General features: G+C 34.3%; 1 pseudogene; it reads left to right on the forward strand.

The window, feature by feature from the left end:
* The first annotated feature begins 4,330 nt into the window (after nucleotides 1-4,330).
* On the forward strand, nucleotides 4,331-9,762 carry LOC118050900 (F-box/LRR-repeat protein At5g63520-like; annotated as a pseudogene).
* The last annotated feature ends 6,686 nt before the right edge of the window (nucleotides 9,763-16,448 follow it).

A 16,448-nucleotide genomic window follows, 5' to 3' on the forward strand; every position in this document is an offset into this window, starting at 1 on the left:
GGGAGGAATTGTTGCTTCATTCGTTGAAGCATTGAATGTATTTTTTTTTTGGCGTAAGCATTTTGTTTTTAAGGTATGAGCCTCCCCTCTTCACTCGATTAAAGTCCTTTGAATATTAGTTGTTTTATTGGAAAAGAAGAAGTTAAGCACTGATCTTTGCATTTTTCTGGACACCTGGAATGCCATGGTTAATTATTAAGTCTTTTGTTTTGATGAGCAATTTTAATTTGAGTTGTGACATGTTTTCATTTATTCTAACAAAGAATTTGCAAACTCCTAAGCCCAATCCCCGGATTCATGCAATGGTTGCTAATCTAAGTTGGCGTCTCAATCAGTAATTGCTAAAGTTGAACAACATGGAACCACACAGGTGGATCTGGCTTTCCACTACTTTCAGGATAATTACTTGAACCTGATGAAGAAAGAATGCTTTTGAATTCTGCTCCGTAAGTTTCTATTTGTTATCTGTCTCTTTGAATTTTGATTATTCAGCAGTTCTTATCCCCGAAGAATGAAATAGTCTGGAACCTGCAATATTTTTCCCCAGTAGGTCATCTGGAATACCATTCCTTTAAAATAACAGCCTGCTTACCAAAATGTTTCTTTTTTTTTCTTTGCTATCATTCACCCTAGGTCATTACACAAACCAATTAGTCTTTTCTAAAACCATAAAATTTCCTACATTTTTTACCGACCTAACAATATGAGATCTACTAATTCCCTGTCACCCAGCAACTCAATTTTTTCAAATCATTTTTTCCCTTATTACTATCTTGCTTTGCTATTTTCTTATATGAAGCAATCCCAAAGAGCCTAAAACTTGTTCTTTCACCTAATTTAAGGCTCAAAAATTGCATTTTAGTAGGTTTCCTAGTACAACAAAACACATACACAGAGTATGCAAATATGGCTTGCTTCTAATTGAGTTGCAGGGAATGATCTGAAGCACTGTACCTAATAGAGTTTGTACCCCTCTTATGTCTTACAACAATAGTTACTTTGTGTCCAAAGAAGCTGCAATATCCTCTTTGAACAACATTGAATCAGTTTGCAGGTTCCAGTCCCCAGCATATAAAATATGGATACAAATGATCCTTGAATGCTCTCTGTTTTCCTCAAAAACTCCTAATGCGTCTGTGCACAAACCTCTCCAATTGTCCTTTGGACTAATAAGGAGATCTATTATGTTTCTAATAACGACAGGTTTAAAAACTTACAATTACGGGAAATTGCTATATAGCTGGATAACAACTTTTACCTGTAGGGAGAACTATGCTCCGGGGAAAAATGGCAATGGAGTGATGCCTAAACTTGCTGACAATCCAAAAATTGATGGAGTGGACTGGTTCAAAGCTGAATTACTTTCTGCTTGAACCCCCCTCTAATCGGCTGTGTGCCAGGTAAGAATAACCTTAACATTCAAAGTCGAATTAAAAGTGGCCGGCCAGGGCTTGAAAGCACTCACTAGTTTATATTTCCAACTGTAAATGTGGAAGGGACCAAATTCTCATGAGGCACTGCACTTGAAGCATTGTATGATACTAATTGAAATTTATAACTTTCTCTTCTTTGGTCAGGAACACCTAATTCATAACGTTGTTCCATTTGTTTCATCAAAATGATAGGTCATGTGCTGTAAGTGACACAGAGGTCTAATAATTGGGCATGCTGGAGATGTACTTATATTTCTCAGCTCTGTTTGTTGGCATAAAGCTTATTTTTCTTCATTTTATGAAACTATTTAGTAGGATTTTGGTTTCTGTGGATATTTAGGTACCAGGATTGTAAAGAGAAGAAGAGAGGGAAAAGCTCTAGTTCGTGGCAAATTTTCACTTGCAAAATGGAGGCGGTATAACCTTAATTTTGGAAATTAGTAATGAATGCACTATAGAATCAACATCTACTAGTGGCCTGAATATGGTTTCTCAATAATAATATATTGGTTTAATTGTTTCTCTGGATCGATTTAGAAGCCTGTAAGAATTTAGAGTTTGAACATCGCTTCCTGTTGGATTTCATGTTGTTTAGTCGAACTTGAAAGTTAAAGCTTATAACAAATGATCTCCAAGTTGAAAAACTTTTTTATACTAAAATTATGCATTTCAATGTTTAACAAGATGGTTGAAAGAATTAAATTGGATGGCAAGACCGGATCAGAGAGAGGATTCGTCAAAGTGGAGGTAATCATGGTGGAACTACGTGTAGGCAGGTGACTCTTCATAAACCAACAGTATTTTCTGATTGTGCACGATTCAACCAGGAAAGGCTGCTTCCACAATACGATACTCATGGTCTTGATTAGATCTAACCTATGAAGCTCAGATTGCTTCAAAACCCCTCACGTTGTCATAATCAGGCGTGTATCAACTCATTCATGACTTGAACCAATATTTCAAATATCATGTCAAATACTACTAATAATGTATCCAAAATTAATAAAGTGAGTTTCTAGAATTGACATATTAACCTTATCTGTATTCATGTCATATCCGTATCCATATTTGTACTTCCTTGGATCTAAGATTTGACAGCTTTTTCCTAGAAGACCTGTCCCTCAATTAAACCAATAACAGTAAGCTTTCCTAGTTAATCTTTTTCTGCTGACTCTTCTCAAATCGTTATTGAACTTTGCTAAAAACAAAGAATTGAAAAATTATGGACAATTTTTTGATGGATTTGTGGCTTGATAATTTTTTATTCCACTAAAGTTTCAACCACACACAAATGACATTCATTATTGAAAATGACTTGCAGGGTGGAGTGCATAGAACAATATGCTCAATCATATTTCAGCACTGGGCATATACATGCTTCAAGTGATATTCGCCACTATATCATGGTAACATGTTTTCCATGCATAGTATGATTCTTCATTTTCGATTGGACACTGCATATTTCAAAAAAACAAAAAATCCCCTTTTATTTTGTTTACCGACCTCTGATTTGGCTATTGTTTGCAGGCACAGAAAGGAACCTGAGGAGAACCACCACAGCTTAGCTTTGAGGGTAAAAATGCAGTATAATAATTTTGGTTCCAGTTTGGCAATATCTTGCACTGTAGATACTAGAAACGTGTTCAAGGAAAGTGGACAGCTAGCTCAATTTATGGTATTGGATGAGCATTGATCACACAAGGCTCGCAAAGATGCCATACTTGTTCTGGATTCGACCTCGGACAGTGATGTTATTACACGGTATTCCTGTAACTTTCTACATATTGTTTTCAAATTTCCTTGTAATATGAAACTAAAAACCAATAAACTGTCTACATTTTACACAGATGGAACACTAGAAAGCAATACAATAAAAACATCTTTAGTGTAATCTTCATTAAACGTTTATATATCACAATAATTTGGCCTCAAACGCTTCATTCTGTGACTGAGCTATGGGACTTTAACCATTTGAGAATGGTGAAAACAGCTTGAATCGGAAGGACATTTCTGTTGCATAACACAGTTATGATGGTGTGACAAGGCCAGAACATCGGATCGATTCAGACACACAAGTGCTGGTGCATATATAGATTGATCATTTCTCGTTTTCTACTGTATGCCTTGTTTCTACAACATAATCTCACATCAGCCATCTGTAAAAAGTAGCAAAAGGAAGCAACACAGCCACAAAAAGATGAGACAAAAAAATCATCCATTATGATTTATCAATGAGAAGCATCAGAAACAAACTGAATTCTGACCTTGACTAACACTCTCTTAAAGTTGTCCCCTCCAAAATCTTTCTTACGGTATGCAGATCGAACCTACACCAACATGCCATGATTTAGATCATTGTTTGCTTAGCATTTTGGATAAACAACGCAAATGTGAAGGACCGCAGTTAATATGCTGACCTCTAAGATTCGTAAAGCTGTAATGTGGACGCCATGTGATGATTTAATCATGGGATTTGGGCACATTTTAGAGAAAAAAAAAATCTGATGTTAGAGATCAATAATTAAGAGCAAAAAATAGAACATAAAAACCAAATGGAGATGTGTGGTCAGCATTACCCAAACCATGGATCCTAATTTTTTTACTTGTTAGAATATCTAATGAATTGTAAATCTATAGAAAAAAAATATTTTTAAAAAATATTCAGTAATAAAATATGAATTAAAGCTCTAAATTTTTAAGAATTATTTCGGCAGAACTTTTATTTTTTTATTGCTTTTTATTTTTTTTTTTGTTGATTTGGTTGTGTCAATATCTTTTACCTTAAAAAAAAAAAGTTTTCTCTGAATTTATCTCATCATCGTAAGACTGTCTATATGGAATTAATAGAAAAATAAATATATTTTCTTTTTTGATTCATTTAATGCACAATTCTTTATTTAATCAAATACCTATAAAATTTCTTTCGTGTGAACTTGAACTTGAGGCTTTCATTTTAGAACCAGATTGAATCTTGAAAATGATGCACTGAATTCAACCTCTTCTTTATAGCATAGGAAAAAAAGAGTTTGGAAATGACTTCATGCAGTCTTACATTAACGCATGTTGACTTAAGTCTCCTGAGCTTTCTTAATTCCAAGTCCTTTCCATGAAATTTTCCTTTCGATGAAATTTTCCTTTCGGAAATGAAATATGCCTAAAATATTGGGTCCCATATCAAGTTGATTTTTTTGCTGGTCTCTCCATAAACCGCTCTCAGGTCAAGCAAAAGTTGCAGAATTATGATATCAACAACAATGGAGGAAAAACCAAAAGAAGCTAAAACGCCCATGACAGGCTTTGCGTCAATAAACGAAGACCTTTTCCAAAACATACTCAAACGAATACCAGCTTTATCCTTTGCATCAGCAGCTTGTGTAAGCAAATCATGGAACCGAAATTGCAATCAAATCCTCTATAAACCAAAGCTTGCCTCCGCTTTTTCTCTGAATCCAGTCCAAAAGGTTTGTTGGGTCTTCAAAAAAACCAACAGAAAAGCCATCACTTTACTGTTCAGTCTCTAACTTGAATAGAGTTTTTGTGTTTTCTGATGATGGTCAAATTCACAGGTTGCATTAGAAGAGGTTGTCAATAAGGTTCTCTCCGAGCCAATTAGACCCCAGTTTGCCATTGCAAATGTTATTGGGAGTGGGGTTGATTTGAGTGGAATACTCGATTTTGTAAGATTGAACATTAACTGCAATATCAAACATGTTCTTGTGGATTTTCTTCTCTTTTTTTGGTGTTTTTGTTAAGTTAACGTCGGATTGCCCGTACGGTTTGTGTTATAGTTAGCAGCAAAACTTGGTTCCAAAACTCCAATTATTGTGTCTTGTGCTGGTGGAATCATGGGAAGAGATGCTGTTACTGATGAATATAAAGAGGTCAGCTCTGTAACATTCTTTTAATTGCTTGCATTTGTTCTTTCTAAGAGACATGAAAGAATGCTTTATTGGCTTCTTTTAAAAAATATGTAGGTTATGATAGAAGATTTTTGGGTTGATGGTGCATCAAACTCAAGCTTTGGTATCATGTTGGCTGTGGGATTTTTACCAGGACTAAAAGTTGATGCCATCCCGCTGCTACGACCAAGAAAGGTAACAAATTATGCAACCAATTAACCTTCGTTTAAAAGATGATGCTCTTAGCTGTTAGTATCCAAGGATAGAGTAGACAAACACAAAAAGGATAGAAACATGTTTGGTTGGAAGGATAGAAACAGACATAAAATAAATCTGTTTCTAGTACAGTTTTGAAGTGAATTCTGTCATTTCAAAACAGGAAAGACAGGAGGACATGTCTCATATGTCCTCACTATCTCTATCTTTTCTGTCTCAAATTCTAAGTTTGGATGGCTTGTTTAAGATCGGCTCGAGAAGTCTTCTAATCTTAGGGTGCAAAAGGTGGTCCGGTAATATCCTTACTGTTAAAACCTTGAAAAAAATCTTAAATTGCATATTCGGTGAGCCATAAAAGTATTAATTGAAGAAAGTACATGGACCTTCATGTATTTGTTGACAATAAGCTAATTAATCTTGAGTATTTTTTCTGAAATGGTAACATCAGGCACGGGGAGTGGCAATGGTTGATAAGTTCGTGATGGATATTATGAATTTTGCAGCTTCAGTATCTGATTCCACATCACCGAGTCTGATTATAATGTTTGGAGTAAGCTAATTTTTTTCATATTTTCTTGCAAATATCCTTGTATTTCTTCAGAAAGTTTCTTGCTAAGATGTGACTTTAATTCGTGCTGATACAGAGCGAAAAAACTGACCAGAAACCTGTAATGGAAAAGCTGGGTGAGTTTTTCTCAACTGGAACCCTTGGCCTGGATTTTTGTGATTGCAAAGCTGTAATGAGAACTTTTGTGCTGCTATAGAGCGAAAAAACTGACCAGAGTCCTTGGCCTATATTTTTAAAATATTTGCCAGACAGGATAAACTGTCGCGCATCAATCTACTATATTGCTTCTTGAAGTTGATAATGCATTGTGTGTTGCAGATCATGCCATGTCGAGGGAAACAATTGTTGTCGGCGACGAGAGAGCTCAATTCCTGTACAGAAGTGGCATAGAGTCAAGAAATGTCTATTATGGGAGCGTCGATCAATATTTTTCTGATGCAGTCGCTCTTGTATTTGCAAGGGATCAAAACAGGCCTTCTGGTATTTTAACTCTATTCATCCATGTTCTTGCAACTAAAATAGATAGACAATGTACTTGACTTTTCTTGATCCTGATCAATCTGTCTTAATGGCAGGCACAGGGGAAATCCATTTCCATTCTGCATTATCAAGTGGTGTTTCTACAATAGGTCCAAGGTTCAAGGCAGTTTCTGCCAATGAGATTGAATCTGAGACAGGTCTTAGTACATGGCTTACTGTCAGAAGAGAAGGAGGACAAGAGATTCTAGGTGGTCAGAGGATTATAGATGACATCAACAATGAGGTATGATATCTAGTCTTTTGGAAAACCATGCTTTAGGCATCTGGTGTTTTCCCAAGGAAAAATGATTTGTAGACAGGATTTTTTGGGAACATTGTATAGTTTAGTCCCTATCAGTTTTGAAAGGAAGAAAAACAGTTCCTTCATTTAAAGATTTTGTAATTAGGCCCCTTGATTTTGAATTTGCTTTTCTTCTTCCTTCATCAAAAATTAAAATGCATCCCTCTTTCCTCTTTTTTTTTTTTTTTTTTCATACAACAAAACAAAACGATGTGCCAGCCATAGCTCTGCTTTCTCTCCCCTCATTTATCTCTCCGTCGAACTGTAAAATAAATAATAATTAAAAATAAAAATGCAAATTTTGAAAAAATTGAGGATTGAAATGAACATTTATCATAACTTAATAAAATAAAATTTGATCACTTTAATATATTAAATTCGAGATAAAATGTACTGTATAATGCAAATTCTATACTGTCTAAAGACAATAACACATAATGTAAATTCTCTGCCACTCTCCTTCATTCGTGCATGTTGCAAGCCACTTCTGCTACTATATATGAACATCAAGTTCTTGAGCTGTCTACTAATTAGTGTCCTATTGTATGATCCCATGTTTTGGTGAAGGATACCTCCACTTGGTTTTCATCTTCCATTATCACTCTAAAATCTGTTGCTACTAACCTGCAGAGTAGAAGAATTTTAAATTACAAAACAACTTTCCAATCCAATTTAAGCTTGGTATTATGGCATATGCACCCAAAACTGGGCAATTTGCCTCTCTGCACCGGTCAGGACATTCATATTTCTTAGAATATAAGAGGATCTAAATCTAGTATCATGGCATTGGCTTATGTCAACATTTAGAGGGAGAGAGAAATTTACTTGTCGAAGATGATGGAATCTCCTGGCTTGTTCCAGACCACGTCCGATTCGTGCATGTTGCAAGCCACTTCTGTCCTATCTTGATTCTTAATTAATTCAGTATATCCTTTCGTTGTTGTTAGTTTTCTATTGTATTTCTCTCTTTTCTGAATTATAATTTAATATGTTACAGTTGGGGAACCAAACTAAACTGTTCATTGGAGTTTCTGAACAAAGAAAATGCTTTGTTGGGCCAGAGAAGCCAAGACAGATGAGATCTCTAGCTTTCCATGAAGTTATGGGGTGAGTGGTTGAACTCTCATCTTCTATCTTAGCCTTGTATTTTTCATGCAGAAGTTTTCCATGTACTCCAAAGAATGTGCAAAGCTTGAAAAATTGCAGAAGTTACGGATATTTTCCGTCTTGATCACCCCATTAAACATAAGGGTTGATCAGTGGTATTTGTCATTACCATAGCCATAAATTAATTTAGAAGCTTTTTTGCTCTGTTTGATTTAACACCATTTTCAAAGATTCTCTTCTCATTGAGATAGTTGCTTGTCAACAGTGGAGATGAAGAACACCTTTTTGTGGATGGAGTTGGCATAAAAACTGGAGACTACTTTCATCTTTACCATTCAGATCCAAGCGCCGCATTATCTTCATGTAGTAATATCTCCAAGAATTTCAGAAACCTGAAGCAGAAGCTGCCAGCTTCATGCAGCTTGGAGGTTTTGTTTTCGCTTGTTGGGGCCGTGGTGAGTCATTCTTTGGGCACAGCAATGTTGATAGCTCACCATTCTTGGATAACTTTCCTGGGGTCCCATTGGCAGGAGCAGGAATTTTTTTTATCCTGAGCTTTTTAAGATCGATTATTAATTATGTACAGTTTTAATTCAAATATACTATCCAAAATATTAAAAAATAAATTTGAAAGTACATAAAATTAAAGCAAAAGTAAAAATAAACTCACTATTAAAGTCCTTCGGTGAAATATAATTCATCTATAATTGAATCTGAATCGATATTGTCAACAGGGATAAATAACAATCTCATGTCAACTGAAAAACAAAGTTCACTTGATTCTTCCCTGGATTAATATTTTATAAGTTGGACTTTGTTAGTTTACAAGGTTATTTTCTCACTTTTTATTTTTTTTTCCTTGGAATTTTTTAATGTTTTTCCCTTAATTTTTTATATTTCTCTCTCGCCTTTTCTTTTCTTTCTTCTTCTATTCTACTTCTGCTCAGTCGGCAACATATAAAAGGAAGGAGGAGCTTATTTGTTTTATTTTTTAATGACAAATAACCATTTTACTCTTAATGAGTCATTTTGCTTTTATTTGACGATTCTTTTTTTGTTAGGCTCCGTTCATTCTAAAATCTTAACTAGATTTTATTCAATATATTTTAAGATCCTCGTAAAATTTCAACTCAATCTGATGGTCGGATTGAAAATTACATCTAATAACGTAAAACTGATCAAATTGTGATTTTTCATCAAATTTCTAAATTTCTCTAAAAATTCTGAAATTTTAACCCAAGCTAAAATATCATATTAGAAGGCTCCATGTAAATTTTCAGAATTTTTTGATAACTTAATTGAGAATTATAAATTGTTTTTACATAAAACTAGTTAAAAAAATATTGATAAAATCTTGACCTAGGCTAAAGCCCACCCTAGCCTTTGGCATGCCTCCGCCTATGGCAGGGATATTTACTTACGGGGAAATCGGACGGGGCTTTTCAATCTTGAACACAGATCTTGAATCAGGCCAAGAAGATAAGATTTTGTGTTTCTGTGTACATGTTTATAGCACTGTATATTTGTTGGTGTCTCATACTCCGGCACCTTTAGAGCATTAGCTCTTGTCTATCTTCTTCTTCTTCATGAAATCGTATCTGATTTCGTGTTGTTAGGGTCATTGAAAAATCCGGGAGGTTGTAGGAGTATACTTAAGAACTACGTAGTTCTCAGGATTCTTTTCGCATTTTCTGCTCCTATTTTAGTATTTCTATATCATACGAGCCTCTAAGAAGTTTGCTCGAACGTGTATGAGTATATAAAATAGTTAAACGTGAGTGAATAGTAGAAAATGTATAAGAACATATCGAATTAAGAGAGCACGTTTAGAATTTAGAAGCAGATTGAACAAGTTGATGAAGGATGGGATTTGGTTGCCTGATTGCTTTCAAAATTGTTTTCTCCCTCCCTTGATAACGGGACCAATCTACAACGAAAGAGAATGAAATGGATTGGACATGGAGTTCTTGAAATTTAATTGAGAAACTGTGGAAGTGGCCAAGGAAGAATTTGAAAACAATAAATACGCAAGAGAGGATTGTGTCGGGCCAAAATCCTTAATGAGCCCCGGTATCAACCCACCAGAACTGCCCTAAACCGTGGACCATGGGCTTGCTGGTGGAAGAGACAACCGGTGATAGTTTTAAAGCACTCAAGGAAGATAAAACAGTTTATATAAATTGCAAACTTTCTAACTTTCATCATTTTCTTTTCTTTAGTGTTTTTTTCTTTTATTTTCTACACAAAATAACATAAATTTAGTTGTTTATTTATACACAAAATAAAAGCATTAAAAATCAAAGTTTCAATTGCGAAGAATAATGGTATGTAGCAATTTGAAGGTAGCTGGTATCTACATGGTGATTGTCATTTTTGACCATCTAGATTAAATTTACTACAACATAGTTTTGTCCACTATTATCTAACTTGATTTAGCTGACATATTGCTCTTAATCTAGGCCGAGTGTAAGAAAAATAAACTCAAATTCAATCATTAGCCTCTTGTGTTCTTCTCCTCCTAGCCTTCAAAGTCCAGGCCAAGTGGACAATTGGTTTTTATTTTGGATTTCGAACCCGTTTGGCTGCGGCTGCGGCTGCGTTTTATTAAAAACGCAGTTGCAGCCATTTGGTTAAAGAAAACTGAGGCGTACTGTTCATTGGAACCCACCTTTTTTCTGCATTGGAAACGCAACATTTGAGAAGCAAGAATTCGTTGCTTTTTCTACTGTTCACGTTAATTGCACTGTTCATTGAACAGTGCAATTAACGTGAACAGTGCAAGGAATTGCACTGTTCACTATTTTTAAGTGAACAGTGCAATTCTCTTGCACTGTTCACTTGCACTGCGTGGACACTTTTTTTTTTTATTTATTTATTTAGTGTGCAAATTTTTTTAACATTTTTTTTTTTAAAAAAAACTAGTTCAGAATGAATTTTATACATTATAATATTTTATCTAATTTTATTATATGCTAAAAAATTATGAAAATTGTAGTTTTTGTCGGATGTATTTTGTAGGTAATGGAATTATAGATGGTTTCTTGGAATAATAAAAAATATTTTATATAAAGTATGATTTATTTTATAAATATAATAGCAATAGTTAAATCCATAATATTTAAATTAAAAATCATCAATATTAATATATATTTTTTAAAATTATTTTATAACCTCAATTTTAAAAGCATTTTTAACCAAATACATTAAACTACTTTTTATTCAACCTTAATTTCAACCACAGTTTTAACCAAACACCTATTTTTTCAAACCAACCTCAACTAAAAGTATTTTTTATAAAACAACTTTTTTCAAATCACAACCACAACAACTACCGCAATGTCAAACACACTCTTCAAACAAGAAGGAAGGTTGAGGTATCATTACTCCCAGAAACAGCTGATTATTAATCCTACATCCTTGGAGAGGATGGGAGCGACCTCCTAAGAGGCGAGGTTCGTTGTCATGATCTTATCAATCATTGATTCATCATTAATAAATGTAGAAGAAAGAAACAAGGAAATCTCCTGGAGAGAAACATCCACCGGCTAAGTGCCATTCATAACAGGATTAAATTGCTTGAATCTAACCCCTTCCGCGATTAATCAACTCACTCTTTCCTCCACCTAGCTACTATCTTTTCAGACAGCTGCAATCAAGAAGATGGATATGCAAGCATCGAAAGAATTTCTTGCTGAGCTGAAGGTTTTAACACACGTTCATCACTTAAACCTGGTAATTAATATTTAATCCTTTTATGTCGGTCTTGCTCGGGAACTTTGACACCGTTGAGCAGTTATCCAGGAACTTCTGTGGGATCTCATTAATTGCTTTGCATTTGATGTTCCCTTAATGATCTTTAAGTATTCAATCATCTTATAATCACAATTGCATTGCTTGCAAAACAATTTGGGGGCAGGTGGCATTGATAGGATATTGTGTTCGATCACTATCATATTTAACAGTTTTACTAATAAAAAATTCTATCAATGTTTACACTAATATGCTGCCGGTGATTATTTTATTGACGGATTCACAGATAGATACTTATTGTCAGAAAAAACCTCATTAGTAATTTTTGATTTGTCTGTAAGTCCATTATTATTATAAAAAAATTTACTGATAATATTACAGATGGACAATGTGGTAAAAATAAAATAAAATTATTCACTTGATCACTTTGTCGGTAATTCTGTTGTAGAGTGACTTTGTCAAAGGATCGTCCACTTATCTCTCTTTCAACCGGCTGTTATATTTCAATGGTGAATTCATCAGTCAATTTGTCGGTATCAATGCCACATCACTGTACGATTTACCTTTTTAAATCTCATTGTAATTTTATCGGTATAACTGCGTCTGTAAAAACTTATATATTATTGTATTTTTGATACATCTGCGTAATCAATTTTATCGGTATAACTGCGTCTGTAAAAACTAAGTCAACATTTGCGTAGTAATCCGGGTAAGAATACATCTGCATAATCAATTTCAAGCTTTTTTGTCAAGTTATTCTAATGATCATGTTGAAGATCTGTTCTTTTCCCAGGGAAGGTTCCGTTGCCATGGTCAACTAGGGTTCAAATAGCTCTAGACTTGGCCAGAGGCCTTGAATACATCCATGAGCATACTGTACCTGTATATATCCACCATGATGTCAAATCAGCAAACATTCTGATAGACAAAAACTTCCGCGGAAAGGTTGTCGATCGTCCCGTATTCATTCTGAAGTATATTTATGTGAAGTACTCCAAGATAATAACTTGACTTTTATGTCTGGATCTTCTGCAGTTCGAGGATGTTCTGAGACAGCCTGATGATCCAAGAGAAAATCTCCCTAAACTAGTTGATCCTAGGCTTGGAGACGACTACCCTCTTGACTCCGTTTGCAAGGTGAAATTTGATTACAGCAAATCCAAGTTTCTGCAATCTAAACCCGTGTCATTACTAAAATACTTTAGTTTTTTGTTTTGTTCACAGATGGCTCAGCTTGCTAGAGCTTGTACGTACACAGGAAATTCCTCAACTAAGACCAAGCATGAGATCAGCTGTGGTAGCACTTGTGACACTTTCATCCACACGAGAATGAAAGTATCAATGTTTTCGTGATTGCAATGATTGTTACCACTGTAAATCCTGATTATATATTTTTTTTTCTATTTTATTAACTTTGTTCTTTGAATTTCTAGATTATTTTCTTTCTATATTCATTTCACGTATAATTATTTTTTTTTCAAAACCTATAATTTTTTTCTCATGAGAATTTATACTTGAGAGTAATTAATAAAATATTACTAGTTATTTTCCTTGTATCATAAAGTTTTCCTACAATATATATGTGTGTGTGTGTGTGATATATGATTGATAGAATTTCCTCAAATTAGAACATAAACATGATAACAATCTAGCATGATCTGCTAGCTATTAAAGATTACTTAGATTGATCAAAATTTGAATAGGTGAAGGATCAAATTGGAATATGCATGATAATTTAGGAGCAAAATTATAATTTTCTATTACAATATAGTGTATGGATTGAGTTATGGAAACGCCTTGGACATATTGGCATAGCATAGATTGTGGGACTTTCATCAATTTACATAGGCTTAAAGCTCATTTATGGGAATATAGAACTTGATGCAAAGTCTCAGAATATTCCTTTGTAGCTTAAATTTATCCTTCCTTTAGTAATATATATATAGTGTGCTTGCTTTAGAAGGAATATCTTAGGTATTGTTTGGTTGCTATTTCGAAACGAAAGATAAAATTGTTATGCCAAATGTGTGAATACCCTCGAAGAAATCACAGGCAGAACACCTAGCTAGCAGAGAGACCCAATCTTGAGTGAAGACTTCAAGCTTTTTTCAAATAAATTTATCATGCAGTAAATCAACAAAACACAAAGTTATGTTCCCTTCGAGTTTACCTACTATGGTAGAAAAGTGAATATGATCTCCACAAGAAATACATCGTGTGGTGGAGGTGAAGGAGGAAACCACCATCCAAATCAATCTTCCTTTTGGCACCTTGACTAATATCCAAAATCCAACAAAAAGTCGAGAGCTGAAAATACGATGAAAAGCCAAAAAACACACCATCCGAGGGTGCTTCTTCTTCAACAAATTCACCTTCACGCAACAGAATAAAGATGACCTTTCTTGAAAACGTTTTCTTCCACGGGCTTGACAATGGCGACTTCAGGATGATAGAGCGGTGGTTGAACAAATACAAATCTTGGATGGCTTCAAGCATAAGGACTCTCTTGCCCCCTTCCTTCCCAAGTCCTCCCATGAAATGATTATATCATGCCAAGAATTGTTATTGTTATTGTTATGATATATAAAATAAATCCTAATCCGATGGAGTAGCAACGCCTTCAATAGTCCAATATTAAATGAATCAATGTTTCAAGCAATCCTAACTTTATTATCATTTGTGTGGGCAGATTTGGTCCACCGGCCAGTGGGCAGGCCAAGATCATTGAATTAATTAAATAATCCAGCAGCAAAAACTCTTAATTTCTTCATTGAATCATCTCACCTGAGATTTAATTCTTGTTTTAAATGAACTGTAAGAAATTAAAAAAAAAAGTCATAATTTCTGCTCTTAAATCAATCTTCTCCTCCTTGGACGGGACACCAACCACACACGGACGGCACACCATCCCCACGTACCCCTCTTCTATGCAGCCGCGTTCGAAGGTCTTGAGCTCACGTTAGTTCCAGTTTTTTTTTTATATATATATATAAAAGAAATTCAAAGTCTTTTTTCTGCACAATTATCGAATTTTGACTTGTGATCCCCCAAAATATCATTATCTACAAATAAAAAAATAGAATCGTGTAGATCCTAAATAAAATTGGAGTCAATATGCATGCATAGTAAGACAGTTGGAAAACTAAGACAGCGTTTCCTGTAATGCCGGTCACCTCCAACTCACTGCTTGCTGTCTCCCCCAGTTTCAAAGCGCACACGCAATCCACACTTTATCCACGTGCCTCTCCATAAGTATTGTTCTCTTAGGGTACCATTTGGTCCCTGTTTCCTCACTTATGTTCCAATCTGGTCCTCTCATGATCTGTGATCTTAATGTCATCCTTTTATTGAGTGTATTCCCTGCTTTTTACGACAGCTTTGCATGGAATAAAATTATTTTCTACTAATATGATCTTGTTTTCAACTCTTTCCGAGACGTTCTTTAGAGATTGTAGATTGAGAGATAGAATGATTTTAGACGTTGAGGGACTAAATTGAAACAGAAGATAGTAAAAAGATTAAACGAAACAAAAATGAAAGCTGGGTGATCAAAAAACACAATCTTCCCTCCATTATTTGACAGATCCCACTAATCACCATTTAATTGGATCGTAAGACAGCCTCTCAAACAGCGCGTGAAAGGATGTCCTCATTCCTTTCATAATCCGCAAAGTAGCCGTTGCAAATACCACGTGGCAACCTGCCGACACAAGTGTTGGCTTGTCAGAAATACTCCTACGTGTAAGAGCACAAAATAATACTATTTGTCTTAATGGGGTTGTTTCGTTTTTTTCCTAAATACAAAATAGTGTTCGCTTATAATAGTATAATGTCAATTAAGTCCCTTAATTTTAACCTCATGCAATTTAATTACAATTATTATTGAACTAACAATCAAGTTCCTCAATCACATTTGCTGAAAAAACAAAATACTAGTGAGTTTGATACAATTCTCACAAGCTTAGGATTTGGTTGCATTTTGAGCACCAAAATAAAGCATGTCAATAAAATTCATATATTGGGTAATTTAAAATTTATTTGAGCTCTTAACTCTTTATCCAACTAATATATATATATTTCACCATTTTATTTTATATGAAATGTAATAATTACCTATCGTTTTTCATAAATATTTAATCAATTCTCCTAATTTATTTTCCATCTTTAGCTTTTACTTTATTTATTTATTTATTTGTGGTACCCCAAAGTTTTATTTGGATATGATAAAATATATTTTCATGAGGCTTTTTTAAAAATAAAAAATTATAATTTTCACTTTTTATTAAAAAAAAAAATTATGTGTAGCCACATATGATTATGAGACATCAATTTGAGTCTTACAAATCTGAGGCTCATTAAAAGTTTATATAGTTATTAATTTTAGAATCCATGAGATTAATTAAGACACACTTAAGTTAATCTAGATATCCATATTAATAAAAAAAAGAGATAGGAGAACTTAATTTCAAGAAAGGCGATGATTTATTAATTTCAAGACAGCAAAGGTGAATCTACAAGAATTGGTGGTTTAAGGACTAAAATGAAATATGCGTGACAATTTCAGTACTGAATTGTAGCTCTCATTTCTCGAGTCGAGCTGAGACAGAAAGCACGCTTTTTTAGCAGTATAAAAAAAGATGGGCTCAAATCGAAAA

Source organism: Populus alba, chromosome 4 (genome assembly GCF_005239225.2).
Source record: "Populus alba chromosome 4, ASM523922v2, whole genome shotgun sequence".
Lineage (NCBI taxonomy): Eukaryota > Viridiplantae > Streptophyta > Magnoliopsida > Malpighiales > Salicaceae > Populus > Populus alba.